Below are 25,179 nucleotides of genomic sequence, written 5' to 3' on the forward strand. Positions count from 1 at the left end.
GAACACTAGTACCAAAAATTGTTTCTTCGTACTACTTTACAATTCATGACCGGGCTGCCGGGCTGTCAAATTTTGGTTGTTGTACTACTCACTTCACCTGTCTGGTTTTATTACGTCTTCACACAGTCGATAAAGCTTATCGGTCATTGATAACGCTAACGTGGTGTTTCTTATTTTTTACTATCGCTGATAATTTTTTTGCTGGGTAAAAATGTACACATATTTATAAACACATACATACGTATGCATGTCTAAGCAATTGCAATATCTAAATTTTAGATTATAAAATTTACATAAATAAATAAAAAAGAGAAGAACAATTTACAGTTGAGAAAGAGCACAAACAGTGTGTGTAAAATTGTTTAGTGGAAAGCGAAATTAGGGTGTCGCTTTGGGGTGTCTTCACATCGTTCTTTATGTCTCTCTGTATGTAAAACTCACTTTGTTACGAGCGACTAAATTGAAGAGTTTCAGTTAAATTTTGCATCAATTTTTATTCAGCCATTGATTATGTTGCGCTCCTACCCGAGTTGCAGTAACAAATTAAGTTCTCAGGTTTGCGGTCGAACCATCGGATGGACGATAGTTGCTTTCATTTTTACAAAGCAACTTAACAATATTGTTAATAAAATACTCGTATAAACACATATACATATATAGAAGGTACCTATATAAATTAAAAAAATAATTGCATTTTCGAAACCAACAACATATGTATGTACATAAATACATATCATGTCTATATGAACATGTGCGTGTGTGGGCATAAATTAGTAAATTTAAGGAAAATATTAGTCCGAAATTCAACTAATACATACATACATATGTATTTGTACATTAAGGTATGCATGTAAATATGTATTGACATACGTTTCGGTATACATACATTAGAAAAATTACATAATCAAATTTTTAACCATCAACTCGACTACGCCACGCCAGAAAATTGCTGAACACTTGTGAAATGACTACTCATGTATGCATGTTTGCATATCTACTTACATATGTGCATATTAATTAAAAAGAGGGAAAAAATAAAGTCAGTATAATAAGAATTAATGATTAGAATTGTCGCCAAAATCGTTTAGGGCCATTTTAACCATGTTCAGTTGAGCATAACTGGAATTTTATCCAATAGGCCGCGAACCGATTTACATCAAATAAAATGACAGTTAGTGTTAACTGAGGATGGTGAAAACGACCCATAGTGACAAAGAAAAACAAAAATATATTTGTGAAAATAAAGTGAAGTTTGTGCCTAAAATACCGTTGAATTACCTCTGGGAATTTTGCTCAAACATGTAAGTTTTCCGTTCAATTACATATCTGTAATTTCTATATGTATGTAACGTCCGAGACCATTGTGAATTCATAAAAGTGAAAAATCTCTATTCCTTTCATTGCCATAGCTACCACTCAAATAATAGTTGACAGGGAGAAGGGCTGTTGCGAATGGCCAGAGAATGGAAGAAATGTTTGTTTTTTGTTCGCCGTTATTAAATTGAAATGCCATGAATCGCCCATTTGTATTTCAAATCCGTTTTTCTTTTAATTGTGTATACAGAAAATCAGACTACATATTGATTTTAATTTCTAATACTAGTTATTAGATAAAATATGAGCAGCCAGTTAAGTAAACATTTGAAAATTTGTAAATAATTCAATACGCCCGTCGTTTACAAAAATAATTGAAAAACACTATTGGCAAATGATTTAAGTAATCGAACAGCGGTTGAACAGGTGATCGAGGCTGTTTACTATTGTGAACGTTTTTTTCAAACATTCGCCACTTGTATGAATTCACAATGGTCGAGACACAATGAAGTTTTTCATATATGTATGTGCGTTCATTGTGTACAATACCAAGCATTGTTTACTATATAGTTTGGCAGCTGAAATAGAGGTTATGTTACGAATAGGGTTGAAGGCAGTGGACTAGGCAGTCGAATATCATATAATGAAGGAATGGTGTTCGGAGTTTTTTCAAAGTTAAAAAAAAAAATGATAAAAGCTTTAATATAATTAAAACTATTGTTTTAATAACAACAAAAACGCCTTATATATTGTATATACATAAATTCGTAATTATTATCTCACTTTGAAATTTGAGTTAAATAATCTAAAAATTTTTTTTGAAACTGAGTCGAGAACTGTGCGTGTGAATGTGCGAATTTTCACCGATCAGCTGTTAGTTGCGCTACTTGGTAAAATGTACAATGATACCAAGTGTGTCAACTAAGCGATAAATGTCAAAATTACCAACAACCTGATGCAAATCTCAGGTCTAGAGTTCCCTTTTTGGTACGTAAGAGTACTTTAAACTGTGTTGTATTTGATAGCATAGATGAATGGATTTGCAACTCTTTGTTTCGAGAGAGCGCTGTCAAAATGCCCATTTTTTTATAACATTGGTCAATGATGCCACCCCAAACAAAAATGAATAGATCTGAATATGGGGATTTTTGACATACATTTCGGCGATTATAGTTTCAATCATTTCATAAAAAGATAGTCGTAAAATATTCATTTCTTTAAACTTATTTTACAATAATACGACTAGTTAGAGTCAAATATAAACAAATCTAAGTAAAATTTACATTCTGATTAAATTAATTAGTCAAATATTGTAACGTATTTAACTCACAGTGAAAACCATATATTCTTTTGAAATTTCAGTAAATCGGACCTATGATATAATAGTTAACATCATTTAATGGATAGTGCTTATCCTACATGTCTGACGTTACAGGTTCTGTGATCAAAATGGACTGGTTGCATCGGGACTTCATATTTACAAAGCCTGTTTTTAGTGATAACTTTTGAATGGGAAATAATATTTACCCTCCGCCTTCGAACTAATAATATTTACACTAAAACAAGTATTTTTATTCTTTTTCCCATCATTTTTGAACGCATTTCTACAGTTGTAGGTCAAACTAAAGTTTACCGAAATTTTTGGCCCGTTTTTCATTTTAGCTGGCACAGTTTTTGTTCTGGCTCCCGCTTCAGCTGGCGGGAGCGCAACAAAATGAGAGAGTTTCGTAGGTTAATAAAACGTTGTAGTATTTACAGATGAAATAGTTGCATATATTTATTAAATTTATAATGAAAATCAATAACTCTGAATCACAAATCACACACAGAAGATTGCGGTTCTTTGCTTGGACGGAAAAGATTGAAACAAGGTTTATGTAGTCACAAATGTGTTGCTCCTGTTACACAGCAGTTTAATTTTATATCATGACAAAAATTGTTCAGTTCAGAGTCACAAATGACACACACAAAATTGCGCAATACACATGTAAACAGAAGATCAGCTGTTTTTTATGGGCAATTTTTATGTCATTTTCCTTTATCTCTTGTTCTTTTTTCTCTCTTTATCATTCGCTCAACCAGTCAAGTGTGACGTAGATGCGCAGAACGAAGCAATTTTGAACTCGTGAATGCGCAATCTTCTGTGTGGTTCAGAGTTATTGATTTTAATTATAAATTGAATTTATTAAATGTAGTTACCTCTCTAAGGCCGGTTTTTTCAGTGCGAGTTTAAACTTTAGTTAAAGTTGACTGGAGTTTAACCCTGCCACTTCGGCCGGTTAAGCTGAGATGAGCATCAAAATTGTATTGTGACGAATATTAGTGACACTAAGGGATACTCCCATCACTAATCTGAGTGCGAGTTTAAACTTTAGTTAAAGTTGACTGGAGTTTAACCCTGCCACTTCGGCCGGTTAAGCTGAGATGAGCATCAAAATTGTATTGTGACGAATATTAGTGACACTAAGTGATACTCCCATCACTAATCTGATACTAAGTAAATAAAGCCACAACAACAGTAAAGCAAGCAGTCACTTGTATCTACATAAACGAATCAATCATTATGCCTACACATATGCACGTACACGTAGCGGAGAGAAAACGCACAAATACATGCATATATCTTATCTGAGATGCGCAGTAACACTCACACATGCACGCGTATATGAGGAGCTATGAACGTAGTTATAGTTGGTGATTTTGTAGCTGATAACTAACTAGTAATTCTGGAATGGAAAAGCCTAGAAGTAAGCAACGAGGAAATCAGACAGTATAAAAGGCGACAACAGTAGAGGCGCGAGAGTTAGTGTGGTTTAAGCAAGCTATTGGTTGCAAAGTATACATAAGTGTTATTGTGAAGTACTTTAATAAAGGCCATTTTTGCATTATTCAATATTGAAGTTATTTATTCAACAGTTTAGTGATTCGAACTTAGCATAAGGTTGCAAATAAGAGGATTTGCAAGTAAATTCGTTACAACTGGTGTCAGAAGAGGAATTGTTGAATAAATTCTGGAGATTTCGAATACAATTCGGACATGGCAAAGTTAAGTGAATTGAAGATCCAGCAACTGAAGAAGGAGTTGGAGAGCCGTGGATTGAATACAACCGGCATTAAACTAGAACTTCAGGAACGACTACGACAGGCAATGGAATTAGAAGGAATTGACGTGGAAGAGTATGTCTTTCATCTTGATGGCGATGAGACAACAAAATTGGAGGAGAAAAATGAAACACCGCATACAATGGCGAACACAGACCTGAACATGATATTCGCTGCAATATCGTCACATATGTCCGAAATGTCAGCACAAATATCCACGAACATGTCATCTCAATTGGATGAACAGAAGACAAGTATTGCATCTCAACTGGAATCGCATGAGACACCATAACATCAAAGATGGAAACACAACTGAAAGAACAAGAGGCACGCATAACAGTACAACTCGAAGCGCGTATGGACGAGAAAATAACGCAGTTTGAGGAAAAAATCGAAGCCGGGGTAGATGTCTTGAGAGGTCGTATACAGGAGTTGCAATTAAATCGCCCAGCTGTTTCAGCAATCAACCCAAAGGTAAAAACACCATCTTTTGACGGTTCTGTTCCTTTCCAGGTCTTTAAGCTACAGTTTGAGAAGACCGCAGCAGTGAACAACTGGAATGCTGAAGATTAAGTTGCAGCTCTATTCGTAGCATTGAAGGGGCCAGCAGCCGAAATCCTACAGACCATCCCAGAGTACGAACGTAACAGTTATGAAACATTGATGGCCGCTGTAGAACGACGGTACGGAAGCGAACATAGGAAACAGATCTACCAAATAGAATTGCAAAACCGGTACCAAAACGCTAACGAGACTTTACAGGAGTTTGCCTCGGATGTTGAAAGATTGGCTCATTTAGCAAATGCGGGCGCACCCGTGGAATACACCGAAAGGGTAAAAATCCAGAGTTTTGTTAATGGCATACGGGACGTAGAAACGAAGCGAGCTACATACGCAAACCCAAAGCTGACATTTGCTGAAACGGTATCACATGCATTGACTCAGGAAACTGGCTCCCTATTGAGTAAACCAGCATATAAAGCTCATCGTGTGCAAGTAGAAAGGCCACAGTGGGTAGACACAATTTTGGAAGCATTGAAGGGTACGCAGCAGAAGAATAATGATGCAGTCAAATGCTTTAAGTGTGGAAAGCCAGGGCACATTGCGCGTTATTGCAACACCAACCATAACAGTTCCAACAATGTGGGTGGTCGTAAACGCAGAGCTGAAAGAGATGAGCAGATGTCCAACGCCAATCAATCGTTAAACTAAAGCGAGTCAGCCGCAAGGGGCGACAGCTGGCTCCCTCAATTGAATGCCCCATAATCTCTATCTCACAAATTGGAAGAAGGTCAAACAATCTTACTGTCGGAGGACATGTGGATGGAAAGGAACGTTTACTGACTGTAGATACGGGTGCATCTCATTCCATAATTCGAGCGGATTTAGTCAACAAGGAAATAAGACCATTGCATGGAGCAAGATTGCGTACAGCCACTGGAGAACACACCACGGTTCTAGGTGAAGTAGCATGTGAAGTCGCAATTGGGAACGTCGCGGTAGAACACAATTTTATAGTGGCAGAGATTGTTGATGAAATCATAATTGGAGTGGACTTCTTAGTCGACCAAGGCATCAAGATCGATATGCAAAGCAAGACGGTGCGATATAAGAACATGGATGTGCCGCTTAATTCGGCTACGAGAGAGACTACAGCAGTAAACGAGTGCTGGTGGAAGAGAGTCAGCAAATACCACCAAAATCAGAAGCAGTCATCTGGGCAAAGGTTGATGGAGATTGTGGGACAAACAAATTGTGGGTTGTCGAAGCAGCGAACAAATCAGCACCGAACATACTTGTAGGAGAAACCCTGGCTATGACAAAACAAAATGGACGTATTCCGGTAAGAGTACTCAATGAGTTCAAGTCACCACTCAAACTGACCAAAGGGGCTATTTTGGGAAGATGCCAAGAGGCTGAAGTAGTTATTAACTGTGAACAGCTCCAGGAACACGTTTCTTCTAGTAATACTGATCTTTCAAATGACATCACGGCATGGACTGACGGGCTAGAGATTATGAGAGTAAGGCAAAGCAACTGCTCCTAAAGTACGCAAACATATTTGACCAGGATGGTTCCAAACCAGGCCGCACCAATGTTGTGAACCATCAAATTGACACTGGAGACGCGAGGCCGATACGTCAAGCTCCTCGTAGTGTCCCACTGGCAAAACGGGAAGTTGTGAGTCAAATCGTACAAGAAATGAGCGACAGCGGCGTCATCGAACCATCAGCTAGTCCATGGAGCTCACCTGTGGTACTTGTGAAGAAGAAGGATGGGAAAATGAGGTTTTGCGTGGACTACCGCAAGTTGAACGACGTCACGAAAAAGGATAGCTACCCGTTGCCAAGAATTGACGACGCTCTGTACTCGCTCTCTAGTACGAAATGGTTTTCCACACTTGACTTGAAAGGTGGCTACTGGCAAGTGGAAGTGAAGGAGGACGACAAAGAAAAAACAGCCTTCAGCGTCGGAGATGGTCTTTCGCAATTTACAGTAATGCCTTTTGGACTTTGTAATGCACCAGCTACTTTTGAGAAACTCGTGGATCAGGTATTGAAAGGACTGCATTGGAAAACATGCTTGGTATACCTGGACGACATCATCGTATTGGGCAAGAACTTCGATGAACATCTTAAAAACATGGAGGAAGTTTTCCAGAGAATAACTGGCGCTGGTCTGAAACTAAGCCCCAAAAAGTGTGCGCTGTTTAAAAAGGAAGTAAGTTATTTGGGTCACAAGGTAACGACAGAAGGTATCCGTACAGCGAATGAAAAGATAGAGGCAGTAACGGATTGGCCAAGACCACAGAACTTGCATGAATTAAAAAGTTTCCTTGGGCTGTGCACATATTACGGGCGATTTGTACCCAACTTCTCCAGCATAGCCCATAGCATCCATGAGCTTAAAAGAAAAAATAAAGCTTTTGAATGGAAGAAGGAGCAAGAAATTGCTTTCCAAACATTGAAAGAGCGTTTGTGCACTGCCTCATGGTGGCATATCCGATTCCAGGAGGAACGTTTATTCTAGATACAGATGCGAGTGGATATGCTATAAGAGGCGTTTTGTCACAACTGGTTGATGGACACGAGAAGGTAGTTGCATATTACAGCCGTTCAATTGGAAAACCAGAGAGGAACTACTGCGTTACACGGAGAGAGCTGTTGGCATTGGTAGAGTGCATTAAAGATTTTCACAAATACCTCTACGGCCAGCGATTCCGCGTCAGGGCAGGTAATGCAGCGTTGAAATGGCTTCTGCAGTTCCATAATCCAGAAGGACAATTGACACGGTGGATCGAGCGGCTACAAAGCTATGTCTTTTGCATTGAGAATCGGAAAGTAGTACCCATGGGAATGCCGATGCAATGTCACGAAGACCATGTAGTTTAGAATGCAAGCACTGTTCAAAGGCCGAGGCTAAAGAAGACATTATAGATTTCCGGCTAATGACTATAACGTGTACGGATGAATGGGACAAGGAACAACTAAGAAAGTGTCAGCTACAAGATACTGACCTGTCACATGATATGCAAGGGCTCGAAAGAAACGAAAGACCTAAAAGAGAGATGTCAGCAGAGAGGCCCATTGCGAAATCATATTGGGCACAGTGGAACAGTTTAGAGTTGATATCCGGTTGCTTGCATCGAGTATGGGAGAGTGAGGATGGTCAAAGTAAGGGGAAACTGATAGTTGTTCCAAGGAAAAGGATTCCCGACGTACTCAGTGAACTACATAACGGTCCAAGTGGAGGTCATCTTGGAATCACGAAGACGCTCGAGAAAATTAAGCAGAGATTCTATTGGGTTGGTTGCCGTCAGTCGGTCACCGAGTGGATTGCCAACTGCGAGGTTTGCAACAGAGCGAAAGGGCCCAAAACACGAAGTCATGGCCAGATGAAGCAGTATTTTTCAAGTGCACCATTTGAAAGGATCGCCATGGATGTCGCAGGTCCATTTCCCACTAGCAACCGCGGAAACAAATACGTACTGGTGGTTATGGATTATTTCAGTAAATGGCCAGAGGTATACCCAATCCCAAACCTAGAAGCGAAAACAGTAGCAGAAGTGGTTACAAACGATTGGGTTCAAGGTATGGTGTACCAATGGAGTTTCATTCTGACCAAGGCAGGAATTTTGAATCAGCTGTTTCCAAGAAATGTGTAAGAAGTTGGGCATTCGAAAAACACGGACACCTGCATTGCATCCTCAGTCCGATGGTATGGTGGAACGTTTCAGTAGAACCTTGGAGGAGCATTTAAGGAAAGTAGTAGACAAGTACCATAAGGAGTGGGATACACACATATCATTATTTTTGATGGCTTATCGATCGGCAGTGCATGAGACAATGGGCCAAACTCCCGCAAAGGTAATTTTTGCAAATGACCTTCGACTGCCAGCTGATTTGAAGTTTGGGGTGGATGCCGATGCGGAGAGAAATGTCAAGAAATCCACTGGTGTCTTGGAAGAAGAGCTGAGAGAGATACACGATTTTGTAAGGCAACGAACAAAGATTATGAGTGACAAGATGAAAGCCAGATACGATAAAGCAATTAATTCGGAAGGTTTTCAGGAAGGAGATATGGTGGTGTTATACAACCCACAACAAAAAAAAAGGTTTGTCCCCGAAATTGCAGTGTAATTGGGAAGGCCCATACAAAGTTGTAAAACGGATCAACGATGTATTGTACCATATACAAACCATTGGCAAACCACGAACCAAAATGAAAGTGGTTCATTTGGAGAGGCTGGCAGCGTTTAAATCGAGAGATTTGTCTGATCGGGACGATCAGACTTAGGTGGAGGGCAATGTGACGAATATTAGCAACACTAAGGGATACTATCATCTCTAAGCCGATACTAAGTAGTGACTTGTATGCACATAACCAAATCAATCATTATGTCTACATATATGTACGTACACGCAGCGGCGAGAAGCGCACAAACACATGCATATATCTTATCTGAGATGCTCACAAAAGTAGGCTATCATTTGTGCAAGTATCACTCACATATACACGCGCACATGAGTAACTAACTAATAAATTCTAGAAATAGAAACACCTAGAAATATGCCAACGAGGAAACCGAACAGTATTACAACAGCACTACCTGAGGCACGACCAATCAGTTTAATTTAAGCACGCTATCTGTTGAGAAGTAGAAGTGTTATTGTGAAGTACTTTAATAAAGGCCATTTTGCATTATTGAATAGTGAGTTATTTATTCAACAGTTTAGTGATTCGACCGTTAGTTGAAGATTGCAAATAAGAGAAATTGCACTAAATTCTTTACAATACCTTCAATTTTCGAATCAATATTACAGATAAATGTGAAATAAAAAATAGCAAAAACTTGAAAATAAATTAAACCTTATCTTTATAACAGCAAATAAGTTGGCAGTTCACACGAGTGTCGTATTCATGCAAAATTTAACGATTTGAGTCATTCCTCGTGTTCCAATGCCACATAAATCAGATACGGATAGAGATTTAAGATGCAAATGCAACAACAATGTGATCCTTCACATTGTTGTTGCATTTGCATGTTAAATCTCTATAAGTATCTGGTTCATGTGCCATTGGAACACGAGGATTATTTACAATAGGAGCGTTCCATTGAGTTATCGAGCTCTGGCTCACGATCAAATCTCATTGGAACGATCTGGATCAACTTAATGAGAGCTGGTAGCACTAATATAAAACATCTATTTTGTTGAAAATAAGAAGAAGAAACGTACACAAAAATTGAAGATACGGATAGAATTATTAACATTAAAATAGTTTCGCACGTAAACAAACTATTTATTTCCCTTATATCTTCTTCAAGTTGTTTACTCTTTCCGTGTTTTTGCTTTTAATTAGGGCGAAATCTCTTATGTATACACATATGTACACATATTTTTTTTTTTTGGGCTACCATGGCTCAACTATATGGTTGGCTCATCTCATCAGCTGATTTTATTTTTTAATTTTACTGGAGTAGGGATTGTCAGAAGGAGATGGCAAACTCAAAATGAAACCAACACATTGACAACATTTTCTTACTACACACAAAAGCTGCTAAGTTTTATGTTTTCATTCCATTACATTCGTCTAACACCAACACGCTGATTTTGACAACTAAACTAAAACTTTTCCATTTCCACTCAGGAAAAGAAAATAGACCCTCCCGCAAAAGGAATACTGACCACAGGCGTGTTTTCCTGCACATTGCTTCATATTTCAGAAAAGCATTAATGTAGTATTTTTTATGACACTGATAAAATCAATGCTGCAGATAAGTCAAGAAGCAACACTTAGAGCAGTGCACGGATTTTAAAAAAGAGAATGTTGGTAGACGAAAAATTAAAATAGCGGTAGAAGTTGCTAGATTTTTCAACAATTGTTGATGGAGATGGCAAACTCAAAATGAAACCAACACATTGACAACATTTTCTTACTACACACAAAAGCTGCTAAGTTTTATGTTTTCATTCCATTACATTCGTCTAACACCAACACGCTGATTTTCACAACTAAACTAAAACTTTTCCATTTCCACTCAGGAAAAGAAAATAGACCCTCCCGCAAAAGAAATACTGACCACAGGCGTGTTTTCCTGCACATTGCTTCATATTTCAGAAAAGCATTAATGTAGTATTTTTTATGACACTGATAAAATCAATGCTGCAGATAAGTCAAGAAGCAACACTTAGAGCAGTGCACGGATTTTAAAAAAGAGAATGTTGGTAGACGAAAAATTAAAATAGCGGTAGAAGTTGCTAGATTTTTCAACAATTGTACAAAACAATTCATAATTCATTGTAAAACAAATAAAGCACATTTCACGGAAATAACACTTAAAAAAAACATGTAACAAAACAAAAAAATATATACATACATAGCTTACGCTTATATGATACTTGCCTTTTTCCGGTATTTTGAGCTTGAAATACTGACGAAAATTTACCGAAACGTTTAATTACAACAACAATTTTCCAATGTACCAAAAATACTACCACGAAATAACCGACTTCGGCATGTTCTCGTTTACTTAAAACTTTTTTTATTTCCGTTCAAAATTATTTACAAAAAACTGACGAAGATAGCGCAGGAAAATATTTGCATGCTCATTTACTACATTTATTTCATAAACAATTTTATTTCTTGTTTGAATTTGTGCACAAATTTTTCAAAATTGGTTAGTGGCACCTCTTAATGTTAATTGGGTGTGCTCGGAAATTAAATACGTTTACCTAATGATCGCAGTATTTGGTTTCAATGCAAATATATTGCAATGTTGGTAGATTTTCGGGCTTTGGTGGTAGAAAATGTAAATGGGCTAAAAAGTTTGTAGATCTACCAATAAAGTGGTAAAGTCCGTGCACTAACTTAGAGGGCGAGTATTGTAAAATGCGACTCCATTTTGTAATAATGACATCACCTGTCTGGTTTTATGTATTGCTAAAACATGTGTGCAAACGTCAAACCGAAATGTCACGCAGAACAAAAATTGGAAATCGAGTTAGCTTTTTACGCAGTAAATAAAATTTCGGTTGCTCTCATATAATTTGTAACTCAATTTTGCACTTGAACCAAAAGCCACACAGAGCATTGTGAATTCATACAAGTGGCGAATGTTTGATAAAAACGTTCACAATAGTAAACAGCCTCGATCACCTGTTCAATCGCTGTTCGGTTACTAAAATCATTTGCTCAATAGTGTTTTTCAAACATTTTCTTAGACGACTGGTATATTGTATTATTTACATATTTTAAAATGTTAGCTTAACTGGCTGCTCAAATATAATCTATAAACTAAATTTTAGAAATGAATATCAATATGTAGTCTGATATTCTGTATACACATTTAAAAGAAAAGCTGATTTGGAACACAAATAGGGAGTTCATGTTCGATTTAGTAACCGCGAGAACAAAACAAACCTTTCTTCCTTTCTCTGGCCATTCGCGGCAGCCATTCTCCCTGTCAGCTTTATTTGACAGGTAGGTATGTCAATGGAGGAATAGTAAGATTTTTCACTTGTATGAATTCACAATGGCCACTAGTATGAATTCACAATGGTTAGAGGCTTTAGATATATGATAAATTATGACTGTCATCACATATTGTAAAATTCGATTTGAAAAATTCTGCAAAGAGATTGACTGAGTCAGCCAAATTTGCAGAGGATTTTTCTTTCTTATTTAAACAGGGAATGCTAGGGCATTTTTTTATAGCTTTAGGATTTGATTTTATATCGGATTCGCAACGATAGATGTAGTTATTATAAGGTAACTTGTTAAGTTCATTTAATTGAGTTCTATGCAGCGCACACGCCGTAATAACATGCCAACTTAATAAAAACGCACGCAACTAATTTTCTGTCAAAAATGTCTCATGCACATACAACTTGTATGAGAGCAACCCAAATTGAATTTGCTGCGAGAAAACCTAACTCGATTTCCAATTTTTGTTCTGCGTGACATTTAGATTTGACGTTTGCACACATGCTTTACATTGTCGCAACGCATGCTTATTTGGGTTAGGGCAAAAAACGCCGGTTGTTTGCGTGCGCTAAAAAACGCAGTGCCGTTTTATTAGGTTGGCATGTAAATTCTTAAAATCGCTTCCACTATGTATTGCTGGGTATAATAAATTCTCTCTTATCCCTTTGTGTATACATATATATATTTACAGCTATGTGTGAGGATTATATTTTCGAACATAAATTCGAATTTGAAGTCAAAGCTAAAAATCCCCGTCACATACGATTTTTAATAAAGCGTGTATTCGTATGGATTGCGACCATGGTGAAACCATGCAAGGTGACATCACGGTGACATACGTACAAGCATAAATAAAACTTCCATGTACTTTGTTGGCCGCCGTGGTGTGATGGCAAAGCAACATCAAAAAAATTTTAGAAATAGGGTTCTTCAATTAGAAGGAAATTTTTCTAAGCGGGGTCGCCCGTCGGCAGTGTTTGGCAAGCGCTGCGAGTGTATTTCTGCAATGAAAAGCTGTCAGTGAAAACTCATCTCCCTTGCATGTAGGTCCCGTCCGGCCAATTTGTAGGGAAAATCAAGAGGAGCACGACGCAAATTGGAAGAGAAGCTCGGCCTTAGATCTCTTCAGAGGTTATCGCGCCTTACATTTATTTATTATGTACTTTGTTTTTTTAAATCGATGAACTAATGTCAAAATCGGGTAATTCTATGCGACAGCATGACACTCTTAATACACGTTCAAAAATATCGGGAGGGGTGTCAAAAGACGCGATTTGAAACCAGGTTTGCGAATCCGAAAGCGGAAATTGAAAATTTTATTTCTCTCCAGTGATATTTGCAAAAAAAAAATTTAATTTCCATGGGGTTGTTGTAATTTTGATGATTTTGTTGTACCCACAAAAAAAAAAAACTGGGTAAAAGTGTTTTGCGCGGATATAGTTTCGGTCTTCAAACTGGTATTGGACCCACCCAGGGTAATTTTTTAGAAGCGTGGCCGAAGACCGCCAACACAGAAAGGTGTTCTGCGCAAAAATACTATGGATCCCACCCCGGTTTTGGAGCGCTCCGGTGCCATTTTTTGATTTTTTGTTTAAGTTTCGACAGATTCGAGATCCTGGGATCCAAACGCGTCTTTTGACACCGCTCCCCATATATTTGGACGTGTATTGAGAGTGTCATGCTGTCGTATAGAATTACCGAAAATCGTACTGCGTAGGGAGCTGATGTATAAAATTATATTAAAAAAGTACAAATCAGCTGTCACCGTGCTGCCACCGTGTACAGTTCCGCAATGGAGTGCGATAAATAGCGCATCATCTGCGCCATCTGACATGCATAAGTAGACAACTTTTAACTTTTGTTGCAAGCAGAGCATAAAGCCGGAGTCATTGGTGCCGTATGTAGTATCGCTGTATCCGTATCCCTAACGTAATCAGCTGTTTATCGTTACGACGGTAAACCAAAACCCAATTGGTTGGCTACGATACGGTTACGACCCTAGCGGCACCAATAATCAATTGCATTGATTCTCATAAGGTTGGTCGAATCAGCTGTTAAAAGGTTACCGATACGGTTACCGATAAAGCACCAATGTCTCCAGCTTAAGAAGAATTTGAAATTTGTTTTGGCTACGAGCACATTCAGATTTTGCAAGCGTAATTAATTTTCCCACACGTTTGTACTCTTCGATGAACAATTAAAAATTTTTCTATTCACAATTAAAAACTGCATTTTAACAAATGAATAGGGGACAAAATATGTTAGCAAAAACTTCGTAAACTTTGCAATTTTTCTCTAATAAAATAAACAGAAATTTTTTTATGGCAATGGGCAAGCCGAAATAAGTTCTAACTGCTAAGTCAGAAGTTCTGTTTATATTTACAAACGTAACATCTTGCGCGATTGGGACGATGTTAGGTTATGCATCCAAACTCATTACCATGACAAAATTCATTGGAATGCGGCAATGTGTTAGCGTACTTTTACGGTAGAAGCTCTGCGAATTCCTACATGTGAAGAATCTTTTGATTCCTCTTTTACCACAACTACCTGCTAAATAAGTCAACAGGGAGAATTTCTATCGCAAATGGCCAGATAACCGGAGATAATACACGTAAATACTGGCATATGGAGCTGCCGAAAAAGTGAGGTTATGTTGTTGACATCACCTTTATTATTTCACTAGCTTATGCCCGTGGATTTTACCACGTTTCTATAAAAATATGCAAGCTACGCGTAACTGGCCATGGGTAAAACATGAGTTGGTAAGATTGAATTCTGCAACAGCTAATGACTGTTGTTGTATGATATAATCATATTTGTAACAGGATTCCCCTCGCGTAGGTGAGGTTGACAATTGAATTGCATAAGCTCTGAAGCTATAAAGGTTTGTATTGCGCTCATCAATCCCCTGATTTGCATCTAATGATCGTCCTTGAGCTTCATTGATAGATATAGGAAATTTGAGGCATTTAAAATTGAAAAGACAAATCTATCGGTATCAATGGAATCCTTGGTTTTAAACTTTTTTGTTTTCGAAATTTTCCGATAAAATGAATTGCTTCAATGACATCCGTAAACGTTTTGTGATGAAAAGCCTTGTCCCACTACATAAGCGTGGATAATCGAAATAACGAAGCATACATATTATATTATGGGCCCTTTTTTAAGGATCAATTGATGAGGAGAAATTTCTGATGGCTCAAAAGAACTAATAAACTCAATCGGATATGCACAGTTTGGAACTCTTCCACGACGAGTGATAAGTTGTCTTGGTTCTAGTGATATTAACATCCTCATTTTAAGGTGCCTAAAATGCCTTTTCTCAAAGCAATTTATAGTTTGTAAAGATAGATTCAATATTTGGAAAAAACATTAAATATTAAAGCTTCAGGTGATGTCATAATTTCTCAAAAACTTGCAGGAAAAGAAATCAAATCCATTGTACAGGTTTACAAGTATGATATGTATGAGAGGGAAACAATTTCTTTCCCTTTCTAACACACGGCAGTTTGACACTTCGGTCAGTGTCAAACTAGCGTGGAAACCAGTGGAACCTGCGTGGAACATGAGTTTTGACACTGAACGAAGTGTCAAAATTACCGGGGTTGCTTCGTCGAAAGCGACACAGGGAAGCAAAAAAGGGATCGGAATATCAAATATGGATGCTGTGATGTTAAATTTCTTTTAACGAATTCAGTAGGAAATTTTAAGTGCACCCATCACCCATGTGGGTCCTTCAGAAAATTATAAAAAAGTCTTCAATTGGGGTATCTGAGGACGCGTAGTTATTTCAGTATTAAGAATACAAACACGGGAGTTAAGTTTTTCTACCCGTTCAAAAGTTCTCCGCGAAAAACAGTTTGAAACCGAGGTCGACTGCAATAACCCGTCCAAAAAAGCGGAAAGAAAAATGAATAGACGCGTTTTGTCCTGTTGTCAATAGTCCGAAGAGAAAAAGTATTCGAATTATTGGAAGCGAGGCAAAAACGCGTCTATTAATACCTCCCCCGACGGTTTTGGTCGTGTTTTAGCAATCGTCCCCGTAAAAAATTATCACAATTTGTTAATTAAAATTGTCCAAAATATATGGTTATTAAAGAGAGATGTAATTAAGTGCTCGTTTGAAATTAAATAAGTATATTTCTTTGCAATATAAGAAAAAAAATTTTAAGCAGTTTTCGATAGCAGCTACTAAACTTTGTTTGGTCCTAAGAAGTACAACAGTGCCAAAAAGCATCCACAAAAAAAACGAACAAGAACAAGCATTTTATCAGGTGAGCGTGGCTGTGTATGTGCGTGCTGCTACATATCCTACTTGTAGACCTGTACAATGATCAAATCTGTTAGTAAAGAAATAGGAATTTTGCCATAATTAATTTCAAGAAGTTATTTAGCAAAAGCTGCTGCTGAAGTGTTTCCGCCAAAATGCCCTCTCATATTTCTAAAGAGAGTAAATTTTTGTACGTAAAGCCGCCTATAGACGAAAAAGCACGCATTTACTTCAACTGCGGCTGTTCCAGCAAGTAACAGGAAAGCACCACCTTTGGGATGATCATTACACCTTAAAATTACATCAATTAATATCAAATTAAACACAAATGTTTTTTCCCGCTTACTACATGCCAGGGGCATAGCGACGGGGAGGTTTTGGGGGTTTAAACCCACCCCCGCCCCTTGCCACAGGATCATTTGATTTTTTAGGTCTATGTTAATAAATTTCTTTATAATTCTGCTACGTATTTACTTTGTTGGTGATATTATATTTTTAATATGCAAGCATATGTATGTACGAAGTGAACACTTATATTTTAATCATATTCTGTTTCATAATAATTCTGCAATTTATTAAATATACAAATGTACATGTTAACTTTTACTATAATATCATAAAGAAGTTTCCTTGTAAATTTTCCTAACGACCATCTACATACATATCAGAGAACAGCAAAAATCGAACACAACAACGTTCGATTACATTCGGCAACATGATCGTGTTCAATGATCCAACTTGCTTAAACGAACATAATCGACATTGATTTAATATCAACCAACTTATTGCATGCGTGAATATAATCAATTCAGGGGTTTGCCATAGTGTACCTATACAAGTGTGTCAACTAAGCGATAAATGTCAAAACTACAAACAGCCTCGCTCACCTGATGCAAATCTCAGGTCTAGAGTTGCATTTTTGGTACGTAAGAGTACTTCAAGCTGAGTTGCATTTGATAGTTTAATAAAACTTTGTAGTATTTACAGATGAAATAGTTGCATATATTTCCGCGGAAATAAGAATACTAGAAGATTTGTAGTCTGCAACAATGCGGGAACATACCGAAAGCAAAATTTATTTAAATTAGAGTTAAGATATAAAGCGCCACACGTGTAACATGGAAAAATTTCACTTCTAAGGCTGTTTACACAAAATGGTGCTGCAAGTGTAAACAAATCAAACTCCTATATGACACTACTTTATTTTCTATGTATTTTTCTTGTATTTTCTGTAATATATTTTGTCGAGGGAGCCAATAAGGTTTCAGTACTGGTGTAAGTGTGTGAACTATATTTGAAAAAACTAACGAAATACCAGAAAATACAACGTAGTTCATTAAAAACAAACAAGCCAGTTTGTATTTCGATAGGGTTTTTTGACATTAGGCCGTGTTTTATTTATTTTTTCTGACAAATGAAAATTTTGTTTTTAGTTTCAAAATGTTGTGCATAAAAACACAATTAAATTCAAAGTGTAAATTGTGTGTGCAAATGAGTTTTCAATAAGTATACATTTTTCAGTTTTTCAAAGTTAAGGAATTGACCTCCAGATTCTTGTGTTACACAAATATAGTTAACTTGGGTACAGAAATTCAAATTAAAAAGTTTTTCACAATAATTTGAAAAACTCTACGTTTTCTCTGCCTTTTACACTTAAAGGTTTAACCCTCCGTAATAAATTAAACAATGGAACAGGAGCAACACTTTTCTGACTACATAAACCCTGTTTCAATGTTTTGCGTCTCTGCACAGAACCCTAAATGACCGTTTTCAACCGAAACAACAATGGCAACCCAGATTTTCCCGTTATGCTCACTTAAGCGAGTGCCTGTCAGAAAGAAGTCAACACACTTGTACTTGTACACTATGGGGCTTGCTCGCTTGCCTCAACCGTGATTACATTCATCGGAATGAAAAGGCAAATATGAAAGCTCCATGCGTCTGAATATTTGCATGATTCTTCTGCCCTTACGTCACGGCGACAAGCTACATATAAACATTGCTTATGGTTCTGTTTGTTTGCCGAACTAAACGATACTAAAGCCCCCATTACTGATACTTAGCACAGACTTGACTTGCCTTGGCGTAAACTTGGCAACTTAGCCACGATTATACTGCACTTGGCACATACAATCTGGCATCATAATCAGCGTTGAAATTTATTTTTAAATAAATGTCAATTTGTATGACAAAATGTCAAAATGAAATGGAAACAAACAAATGGCATCTCAAAATGTAAACGTCACTTAGAACTTACATAGAAAATCAAAATTCAACAGACTTCTAAGTCAAGTTAAGTGTTGCCAAGTTTTCAGTAATCAGTAACATGCAATGTTCATTTAACAGAACTGTAAGTGACAGTTCTGAAGTCAAGTCAAGTCTATGCTAAGTATCAGTAATGGAGCCTTAATTCTCGTGCTTTGATTTTATTATCCACATTTATATAATGTTAAAGTTGCAGCATTTCTTCGAAGTACACATTTCCTATTTTGAAATATAATGCAAATTTGACATTATTTTCCATGTGGAAAACACATTATTATAATGTAATATCTACATTTTTTTTCATATGAAAAACACATTTCAAAAATGTAAAATTCAAATTATTTGATAAATGAAAAAAGAATGTGTTTTTCAAATTTTAAAATGTAAGAAACACATTAGTGTTTTTTTCGTGTAGATATCACTTTTTTAAATTAAATTTTTTTCTATTCGATCAGTTTCTTTCTTTGGAATTTTATATACGTATACGTTAGCCTATGCATGAGAGGCTCAAAAAGCATGAATTCTACTTATTCCTGAAGGAGGTACTTCGGTATTTTTTTTATCAATTTATCTATGATTAATATTACAGGAATGCGATTCTGTGGCTTTTCCTAATGTTCACATGTTGTTGAAAATCTTGTGTACGCTTCCAGTAACAACGGCAGGGAACGAGAGATCTTTTTCAACTCTTAGGCTGATTAAAAACTATTTGAGAAACACGATGAGTGAAAATCGATTGAATGGCTGTGCATCACTAAGCATCCACCGTGATCAAATTGTTACCGTTGATGAAGTTTTAGATCAAATGGCAAAGAAAAGCCGACGCATGCGCTTGCGTTTTTAATGTAACCTTTTTTATATCATATTCTAAATACACGTACTTTAATGGTAAAGCTAAAGACATTTTTTTTTATTTATTTAACTGAAAAAGAAAAAAATTTTTTATACATCGATCACAAAAAAAAAAAATATTGTAACGATTTACTTGCAATTCCCCTTATTTGCAATCTTCTGCTGAGTTCGAATCACTAAACTGTTGAATAAATAACTCCAATATTTAATAATGCAAAATTGCCTTTATTATAGTACTTCACAACAACACTCAAACTTTTCAACGAATAGCTTGCTTAATAACCAAACTGATTGATAGCTCAATTGAAACTCTACTATTCAAAATAATACTGCTCTTGCTCGCTAGATAGCGTCTTAATCGAAATCTCAACTCAAACTGAATTCCAGCGCCTCTACAATTGAAGCCTTTTACACTCTTTGATTTCAACGTTCGCATCTTCTAGGCGCTTCCAGAATCTACTAGTCCAGCAGCTCTCAAACTTCTCAGCTGTAACTACAATTGCACGATTTTATAGTTTTTTCTCATTGCATACTTTCAGGAGTATCTCATATATATGCATGTGTTTGTGCATTGACTCTCCGCTGCTCGTATACGTACATGGTACATATGTGTAGACGCAATTAGTGTTTCGTTTATGTAGATACATAATGATTGATCTATGGATGTGAATTCACGTCACTACTTAGCATCGGCTTAGAGACGATAGCATCGCTCAGTGCTGCTAACATTCGTTACAATATTTAAATTTTTCATTTTTACGTGCTAACTCGTCAGCTTTAAAAAAAAATGTGCTAAGACAACCTGTCAGTAATATCAATCTGAATTACTAGTAATTTCTTTGAGCGCGCATTTTATTTATTTATTTAATTCATTCAGTCTAAAAGTACATGCTTTGTTGTTGTTGTTGTATTAATGATACAGACACTCCCCGAAGGCTTTGGGGATTGTTACCGATGTTGATGGCCCTTTGCCGGATATAGATCCGGTACGTTCCGGTAACAAAGCACTATTAAAATAGTACTAGCTCGACCATCTCGGGAACGATTGATATGACCACATTAAACCTCCTAGGCCATCCCGCCCTCCCCACCCCCTAGTTCCATGAGGAACTTGGGGTCGCCAGAGCCTCGGCTGTCAATGAAACAGGATTCGCCACGGTTAGGTGAGTTGACAATTGGGTTGGAGAAGTTATATATTGTGCTGGCAACCCCTTGAGAGGGTTGCGAACACAACCCCTTGCAATTGTATTTACCCAATTGAGACATGCCTTTGGTGTCTGATAAATGCTTTGCGCTGACTATGATCTACTTCAATTCTTACATGTCGATAACTACAAGCTTTGTTACAGACTAGTTAAAAATAGAAAACAATTCAAGCTTAAACTTATATAAGCTGTTATAAAAATTAAGAACACTACTGAATCGATTTGCTAGATGTATAGTCCTAGTTATAGGTTCATTCATAGCAAAATTCGTTTTATGAGTTATTTCGATAAATAATCTATTATGCCGAAGATCACGCAGTGGAATACATGGAATGAACAAATTAGATAAATCAGAGCAATTCGTGCTAAAGTTTATTACATTATAGGCAAGCATGAGTGAGATAAAAGTTCTTCTGTAATGCAAAGCCTGAAGAACAAGCAATTTGTGACTGCTGGTATATGATGGGAGACCGTATGGCCAGCAAGCATACGTAAAGCGATTGCGTAAAAAATTTTGGAACTTTCTCAATTTTATAGCAGTTAGATTTATAGAAAGGATTCCATATTATTGAGCAATATTCAATACCACTTCTGACCAAGGATATATAAAGTGCCTTCAACGTCATAGGGTCCTTAAAGTCACTGGTATTTCGTGTACTGAACCCAACCATTGCAACAAATTTTGAAACAACGAAATCAATGTGAGTAGAAGAAGAGAGTTTGGAGTCAAAAATTACACCCTAGTCTTTGCTCTCTTGACAACGATTAAGAGATTTAGCATTTAATTTGTAGATAAAGTATGTGGCAGTTGTCTTTATGGAATAAGACACAACACAGTATTTGTTTGAATTAAAAAATAAGTTATTGTCTGCGCACCATCCGGCAAAAGAGTCAAGATCAGAACCGTTAGAAATAAAATAAATAAATAAATAAATGTAAGGCGCGATAACCCACGAAGAGATTGTAGGCCGAGCTTCTCTTCCAATTTACGCTGTGCTCTTTTTTTTAATTTATTTATATAATTTAATTTATCTTTTTCAAAGCTTCTACACTCAAAACTCACACTCCTCATTCAAAGGTTTGGAAAAAAGGTTATTTCAAAAATTATTCAGTTTTTCGTCTCCTGTAAAATTCGTAAAAAGTGACTTAGCACATTTTCACATTAAGCTAACGATATTACTGGTGCTGTTAGGACTTAATGTCATATAGCTCCATAACAATTTTCATTATTCCATTTGTATGGGAGGTGCCACGCCCCTTCTTACTCACCCCTTATTTTCTTAGTGGTGTTAGGGACTGATCCAATTTAACTCTTTACTGGATTTCAATGTTCTTGCATGAATACTTCCAGAGTTATGCTGTATCAAGCATTCCTTTTGTATGGTAGGTGTGCCACCCTCTTTTTTATAATGAAGTTATGTTTAGCTTGTGACCATCTTTGGAAGGTTTCTAGTGGGTGATTCAAATTTGGTTGTGATCGGCCGATCCGTTTAGGAAGCAACCCGATTTATACCTACATACAACCATTCATAATTTTAACTTTATATATATATTGATAGAAGATGCGGATAGACTGAAGTTAACAAAAAATTTAACGGCGGAAGATTACTAAACATCCAAAAGGAATAACAACCAAACAACTCCGTAGTCATACTTTAGCTGTTATAATAACCGAAGTTTGTACGGCAGCCATAGTTCTGAAAAATAACATTTACACCCTTTTCCCCAATTCTACATTTTACTTGAGGTGTTAGGACTTATCCTCATATAGCTCCTTACCAATTTTCATTATCCTACCATTACTACATCCAGAGATATGCAGAGTAAAAACTCCATTTATATGGGGGGTGCCACCCCCTTTCTCCCCCACCACACAATATCTTTGGGGTGTTAGGGATTGACATCATATAACTCCTTACTGAATTTCAATGTTCTAGCATGAATACCTGCAGAGTTATGTAGTACCAAATATTCATTTTGCATGGGAGGTGCCACGCCCCTTTTATATATCGATATTATTTTTAGCCTAGGATCATCCTTGGAATGCTTCTAGTGGGTTGTGCAAATTTGGTTGTCATCGGTCGATCCGTTTAGGACGCAACTCTATAGATCGACACATACATCCTACATACATATATACACACATAATTTGAATTTTATATATATAGATTATACATTCCCTTTTCAAAAATTTTACAAATAAAATAAAAAAAGAAACTTATTTAGTAAAATAAATAAATAAATAAATCTCTCATGAATACGACGAGTACTTCAATTATAAGTAATTTATTTACGACTTTTTGGTACACGGCGGTTAGAAAAAAAAATAAGTTTAATAAAGTTGTTTATAAAAATTTGATATTAAATGCGACAAAAAACACAAAAAAATCAAATGTTGACTCAATTTCTTGGAATCATAAACTAAGACAAAGGAACAAATTTTTATTGAAAGGTGTTGACTTTCGGTCGTAAACAGGCGAGTATATCGTTAGTTTATTTCAGAAAGGACATATAGGGAGTTTCATGAGAAAGTGAACCTTCGTGCGGAGATAATTTTTACTGCAGACAGTGTGGATACAAATGCTGTAAAAACCTTAAATCAACCCAAAAATATTAAATTTAATCTTTAAATTCATTTTCAATGCCTTTTTTCCTCTTAAAATATAATGCTGAATCAACTATTTCAATGAGGTTAAAATAGGTATTTTTTTCATAAAACGATTTCTATTTCTGTATGCAATACGAATACGATTTTTTTTAATATCTCGATCATTGCGCCACCTAGTGAGAATTTTTCTCATAAAGCGATTTTTATTTATGTATGTAACTCGTGTTCCAAATATTAGCTATCCATGCGCCACCTAGCGGAGTTTTTTCTTCTTTTTATTGCATTGTCATCGGGTTATGAACTATATTCCTAGTTTCAAGCTTGTAGCTTATCGGGAAGTTACTTAAATTTAAATTACAAAATTCGTAAACAACGCTCGCTACACAGAGTCAAGGTAAATAAAACCGTTTAAAAATACACAACCATTTAAAATTTGGAAGTGTTAGAACCAATAACAACAGGGTTATGACACTTTTAAAAAGCCATATCTGCATGTAGTGAATGTGAAAATAAAATGATTTTTGCTTCTCTTGTAAATATTTAAATTTGTTTGTTAGGTCTTTGTAGTATTTCATTGTTCTAATCTATTTCATTTTGTATACATATTATGACGAATATTATAGCGTTTTCCTTCCTGGCTATAGTGTTACGCTTTTTGTACGCCACGCAAGGGTTGTTGTTCTACTCTAAAAAACAGGCAACGCCTTTGCGGGGTATTTCGTTCTTCTTTTGTGAAAATTGTTGCCTGCTCGCAACGCAAAAGCGTTACACTTTTACCCTGTATAAAATGGCGGTGTGGCAGTGCAAATCTGTGAAACTCTCAATTCGCTCTTGAGTTCCACATATACTCTGTTAATATGAGTGCACAGATCACGAACCACATTGCGCATTCACGAGTTCAAAATTGCTTCGTTCTGCGCATCTACGTCACAGTTGACTGTTTGAGCGAAAGAAAGAAAGAGAGAAAAAAACAAGAGCTAAAGGAAGATGACGTAAGAATTGTCCATAAAAAAGAGATTATCTAATGTTTACATGCGCAATGCGTAATCTTCTAGTGTGATTTGTGATATGAGTGAATATGGTGAGATGAAATGTTCTTTGTATGCACTATAAATGTTGACAATTTTCTGGGGTAGGAGTAACACTATTAAGGCTTTACCATTTATACTAGGTACAAACACACACCAAATTGGCAATTTATACCATTTGGGCAATTTATTACGCAATTTATCATATAATAAATTGTAATAACAAATTGCCAATGTAATACTAGGTTCAAACACACACCAAATCGGCAATTTATACTATTTGGGCAATTTATTACGCAATTTGTCATATAATAAATTGTAATAATAAATTGCCAATTTAAAAAAAATTAAGTAGTAAATTGTTTCAAACTGCAAATGCAACATTGTATAGTGTGTTTATTGAGTATATTTAAATGTCCCTTACGCATGGCTGAACTATATGGTTGGCTCATCTCATCAGCTGATTTTATGTCTTTCATTTCACTGGAGTAGGGATTGTCAAAAGAGGATGGCAAACTCAACATGAAACCAAAACATTGAACATAT

General features: G+C 36.4%; 1 long non-coding RNA gene across 1 annotated transcript in view; it reads left to right on the forward strand.

Moving 5' to 3' along the window:
* Positions 1-343: 343 nt before the first annotated feature.
* The window catches only part of LOC137245814 (uncharacterized), a 31,917-nt gene continuing 7,081 nt past the window's right edge, over positions 344-25,179 (forward strand). Inside the window, exons 1-2 of the long non-coding RNA XR_010951405.1 lie at positions 344-663; positions 943-1,301. This is a non-coding gene — a long non-coding RNA (uncharacterized lncRNA). The remainder of the gene's footprint in view (positions 664-942; positions 1,302-25,179) is intronic.

This window comes from Eurosta solidaginis, chromosome 3 (genome assembly GCF_040869045.1).
Source record: "Eurosta solidaginis isolate ZX-2024a chromosome 3, ASM4086904v1, whole genome shotgun sequence".
Taxonomy (NCBI): Eukaryota; Metazoa; Arthropoda; class Insecta; order Diptera; family Tephritidae; genus Eurosta; species Eurosta solidaginis.